This window comes from Corvus hawaiiensis, chromosome 23, assembly GCF_020740725.1.
Source record: "Corvus hawaiiensis isolate bCorHaw1 chromosome 23, bCorHaw1.pri.cur, whole genome shotgun sequence".
NCBI classification, from domain to species: domain Eukaryota; kingdom Metazoa; phylum Chordata; class Aves; order Passeriformes; family Corvidae; genus Corvus; species Corvus hawaiiensis.
This window is the reverse complement of record NC_063235.1, coordinates 1,115,243-1,120,426: the sequence shown is the minus strand read 5'-3', so window position 1 is coordinate 1,120,426 and position 5,184 is coordinate 1,115,243. Positions and strand designations below refer to the sequence as shown.

General features: G+C 63.6%; 1 protein-coding gene across 1 annotated transcript in view; it reads left to right on the top strand.

Moving 5' to 3' along the window:
* The first annotated feature begins 242 nt into the window (after positions 1–242).
* LOC125337524 (cAMP-dependent protein kinase inhibitor beta-like) overlaps positions 243–5,184 on the top strand; it is a 14,111-nt gene continuing 9,169 nt past the window's right edge. The window contains exon 1 of the mRNA XM_048327362.1: positions 243–440. The gene's annotated coding sequence lies outside the window, so the exon portion shown is untranslated. The remainder of the gene's footprint in view (positions 441–5,184) is intronic.

The window sequence follows — 5,184 nt, the reverse complement described above, 5'->3', positions numbered from 1 at the left end:
CCCCGCGCCGAGCGGGGGCCGGGCCGGGCGGGAGCGGCGGCGCTGGGCGGGCGGCGGCGGCGGCGGCTCGGCCCCGGGTGCCCCAGGGCCGCCTGGAGCCGGAGGCTTCCCCGCGGCTCCTGCCGAGCGCGGAGCATCCTTCCCTCCCCCGGCAGCCGGGCTGGGACCGGCACCGGCACCGGCAACACCATCGGCATCGGCACTGACAACGGAATCAGCATCAGCATCGGCACCGGCATCACCCCCGGCACCGACATCTCCACCACCCCCGGCACCGACATCTCCACCACCCCCGGCACCGACATCCCCATCACCCCCGGCACCGACAGCAGCATCAACACCGGCACCGGCAGCAACGCCGGCATCGGCATCGGCATCACCTTCGGTGTCACCATCACCACCGGCCTCGGCACCGGCACCGGGATCGCCGCTGGCACCAGGTGAGCGGCTGGCGGCTGCTGGGTGCAGGTGACGTGGTGGCACCGAGGCCCTGGGCCACCGCGGAGGGTGCCCTGCGCTCACCGGGGCGGGGGACCAGGTGCCCATCCCGGGGACTGGGTGCCCTGGGCACCTCCCTGGGAAGGCGGAGAGGCCGAGGCTCGGGGGCTGGCGGTGGCCTCGGGGGCAGATGGGGGGATGAAAGTTGGCAGCAGCTGCGGTGGGGTCTCTCTTGAGGGCTTGGGGTGTCTGTGCCCACCCCCCCCCCCCCCAGGAGCAGGGGGCTGCGGGGAGGATTTGGGGGAGCAGAGCTCAGGCACCGAGCGAGGCTCGTCTGTCTCAGGGTGGGCACTTCAGATCAACCCCCGTGGTGGCACCTCTGTCGCACCCCGGCACCCACCCCCTGCCTGTCCCGGGTCACCAGTGCCCCCTCCACCTTTCCCCCTGCCCCGTCCTCCTCTCAGCTACCACGACACTTCTCCCCCACCCCCAGCTCCAGCCCTCAGCTTCCCGGATTGGAGCTTCCCGGATGATTTGGGCCCGGGGAGCTGCGCGGGTCCCCAGGCACGGAGAGCCCGCCAGGGCTGAGCACCCCCCGGGCAGGGGACACTCCCGGGGGGAAAGGGCTTCCCCCAGGGACAGCCCCTCCTCCCCGCCTTCAGGGCATCATTTTGGCAGGCTGCCCCTGCAGATGCTTGGATCGGGTCCCTTTGGTCCCCGGAGCTGGCTGCTGTCCCCTGGCTGGGTGGCAGTGCCACCGAGGAGGTGGCAGAGGCAGGACGGCCCGTGCTCACCCCGAATGCTCCCAGCCCATGACCTTGGGGTATCCACCAAGGGACACCTCAGTCCTCACTGTCACAGACGGGCACGGCCCTGCCGCTGTCCCCCTGTCCCCACCCTTCACCTGCTCAGCGCCATCTCCCCCCAAAAAGCGGGAGGTCGGGAAGGGGGAAGGTGGTGGCACAGCCAGATTCTCACTTCTTTCAGTTGAGGGAATCCCAGCATTTCTGCCCGGACTGGGATGCTGGGAGGCAGAGTGGGGGTGCTCTGGGGGTGCTCTGGGGGTTTGGCTGTAGGAGGAGACCTTGGGGTTCAGCTCCTTGGGCAGCTGAGGAGCTCTGACACCCATTCCTGACCTGGCCAGGATGCTCTGGGCCCTGGGGAGACCTGGCACCATGAACAGGATGGGGACCCAGCCCTGCTCTGCCCTTGGCCCCTGGGCCAGGCAATTCCAGCCTCTGGCTCAGCCCTGGGCTGTTGGATCTGGTTCTGCTCCATCACGGATTTCCAGCCATGCCTCTGATCCCAGGGTGCCTGCCCAGATTTCTTCCCTCCTTGGCTTTTGGTCCCTTCCCTGGCAGCTTCCCCGGGGCCGGGGGTTTTGTCACAGGGAGGTGGTGACAGGCACCACGCTGGACAATCCTGCTGGTGCTCCCATCCTTGGTGCAGGGACGGAGGAAAACATCTGTATCACCTCCGTGCAAGGCCTCGCCACAGGGTGGGGGGTTCTGCCTCAGAGCTGGGTGTCCTGGAAGTTTTCCACCTCCCTCCTTGGCTGAGCTGAGTGGGAAGGAGAGGAGCCGCCGGCACCCAGGGGCCCGGGGGAGCACATTCCCAGGGCTCCCCGGGGAGCTGCCTCTGCTCCCTGGAATTCTAGGTACCTGCACTCATCCCAGTGCTCCGGCAGGGCTGGCAGCCTCCTCCATTCCCAGCTGGACCAGGGTCCTCCCCAGGTGCCATCAGTGGCTGGTGGAGGAGAAGGACGCTGTGCTGGGAGGTGAGGGTCCCGTGGCGCACGAGCTGCGGTGTCCCCCAGCCCGTGGCATCCCGGCGTGGCACAGCCTGGGAAGGGCTTGGTGGCACCCAGCTGGCACCCTGTGACAGCCCACAGCCCTCACCGCGGCTCCCTGGGTTTCCCCTGGCACCAATCCCTGTGCCACCCACGGCTCCACAGCCGGGAGAACCGAGGGTGTCCCCGGCCCCATCCCCGGCTGGTGCCCGCCGGCTCCACCCGGGATGCTCAGGCTGGAGCAGAGGATGAAAACCCTTCGGGGAGGAGGGAGCCTGAACCTGGCGAGGAATGGAAGCGCTGTGGGTGTGGGTGACACGTTTATTATGCAAAATTACCCGGTTTTATTATGCGAAATTACAGTTTGTGGTGTGTCGGAGCGGGGAACTGAGGGTTCTGCTGGGAGCTCCATTACCCGGGGCTCGATCACCCTAATTACCCTCATTAGATCCCCTCCTTCCCCACGGAGACGTGGAGCTCCTGTTGCCTCCGCTGGCTCCCGGAGCAGGGCTGGGTTCTCCTGGTCCCTCTCCGAGGGCTGGGGGCGGTTTCCATCTCCCTCATCCCAAAGCGGCCGCCGCGTTTCCCTCTTGGATTCCAAAAGCACCCGGATACAGCCAATGGGATTGAGGAGCATGGGGAAGTGGGGCTCACCCAGCACCTTTGAAGGGTCCCTGATGGGCACCCAAACCCCCCCAGGAGAAATTCCTGTGCTCCTCCCACCACAACTGATTGCCTTTAATTGGTTAATTAAAGGGAATTAACTGATGGGGGTGGGGGCTGGAATAGGAATAGCTCTGGAATAGGTCACAGCCCACAGGCTGGCAAAGGCCTGGGAGTGGCTGGAGCAGCTTCCAGCGCTTCCTGGGATGTGGTGGGATCCTTCCCTTCCCTTCCCTTCCCTTCCCTTCCCTTCCCTTCCCTTCCCTTCCCTTCCCTTCCCTTCCCTTCCCTTCCCTTCCCTTCCCTTCCCTTCCCTTCCCTTCCCTTCCCTTCCCTTCCCTTCCCTTCCCTTCCCTTCCCTTCCCTTCCCTTCCCTTCCCTTCCCTTCCCTTCCCTTCCCTTCCCTTCCCTTCCCTTCCCTTCCCTTCCCTTCCCTTCCCTTCCCTTCCCTTCCCTTCCTTCCCTTCCCTTCCCTTCCCTTCCCTTCCCTTCCCTTCCCTTCCCTTCCCTTCCCTTCCCTTCCCTTCCCTTCCCTTCCCTTCCCTTCCCTTCCCTTCCCTTCCCTTCCCTTCCCTTCCCTTCCCTTCCCTTCCCTTCCCTTCCCTTCCCTTCCCTTCCCTTCCCTTCCCTTCCCTTCCCTTCCCTTCCCTTCCCTTCCCTTCCCTTCCCTTCCCTTCCCTTCCCTTCCCTTCCCTTCCCTTCCCTTCCCTTCCCTTCCCTTCCCTTCCCTTCCCTTCCCTTCCCTTCCCTTCCCTTCCCTTCCCTTCCCTTCCCTTCCCTTCCCTTCCCTTCCCTTCCCTTCCCTTCCCTTCCCTTCCCTTCCCTTCCCTTCCCTTCCCTTCCCTTCCCTTCCCTTCCCTTCCCTTCCCTTCCCCTGGCACTGGGAAGAACGGAGCTGCCACCGCTGCCAGCCCTTGGGATTTGCCATGTTCCCACAGGGAATAGCCATGGCTGGAATACTGCTGGTGGTTTCTGGGTGCTTTTCATGTCCCTGGTGCTGCAGAGGGGCCCTTCCTGATGTCCCGGAGCTGCTCCCACTCCTGTGCTTTGCCCAGCCAGGGAGCTGATCCCTTCCCCAGGGATGCCCTCCTGCCAAGCAGCTCCACCCCTGCCAGCAGCAGCATTCCCAGAGCCCCGAGTGCCTCCTGGCAGAGGGATCTCTCCCCTCCCAGCCTCCCGGGAGCAGGAATCCTGCTCCACGCGATGGGAAAAGCCAGAAACCCTTGTTATGAGCACAAAGTGATGGAAACATTCCCCAGGGGAGGACTGGGATCCCAGGGGAGAGCAGGAGGGATGGGAAGCAGTGACATGTGCTGGGCTGGGAGCACCAGAGGATGGGGAAGAGGAGCTGGCATTTGGCCCTTGCCTCTCTGGGCACCACGGGTGGCACAGCTGAGGTTATCCAGGTTTTCCGTGCCCTCTCCCGGAGGTTTGGGATGCAGGACGAAGCCCTGCAGTGTCAGCCCACGTCCTCGTGCCTCTGCCCGCTGAGCCTTTGGGGCTTTGCTCTCTAATTAGAGCAGCTCAGGCTTGTCCAGGGCTGGAATCCGGGTGGTCCAGAGGGAATCACGCATCCCGGTTTGCCCGGTGCTTCCAGCATCTTTCCAGGATGCCCCGTGTGCTGCTCCCAGAGGAAAAACGCCTCCGTTTTATCCCGGTGTGGACTCGGAGGAGATGCTGAGCTCAGCAGGGCTGTGCCAGGATTTAACTGCTGAGTCCTCGGGAGCGCTTTTTCCTGGCCCAGTCCAGGCCTGAGGGATCCAGAGGGGATTTTCTCTGGGGTCACCGCCCTTTGGGGGAGCCAAGTCCTGGTGTGGGATGTGGTGTGAGCAGCTGCAGGGCTGGAAGCACCTGGATTTGCGTTGGCAGAATTTGGGTTTGCTCAGGAAAATTTAGGATTGGGATGTCAGGGAGCACAAGAGCCGGATTCACTCCCAACCCGGAGCAGGACTCGCTCTGGTTTGTGTTCCCAGCGTTAGAAACCAAAGGGCCAGTTTGTACGAACAGCCTGAAATCCCTTCTGGAGAGACTCAGGTTGGATTTCAGGATTTTTCCTGGTTTTTGTGGGATATCAAACACGGCTGAACTCTGCCATCATCCCCCTGACTGCTGGAGAAATACCAGAGCCTCTGCTTCTCCCGGCGGCTCCATTCCGTGGATGTCAGCAGCAAACCCCTCCTCCCATGCTCGTCTCCCAGCTGGAAGCCGGGAATTACAGGGAATGGAGATTACCAGTGTCCCATTTCAGAGCCCTTCCTTCTCCTGGCCTTGAACAGAAATTTAGGTCCCTGTAT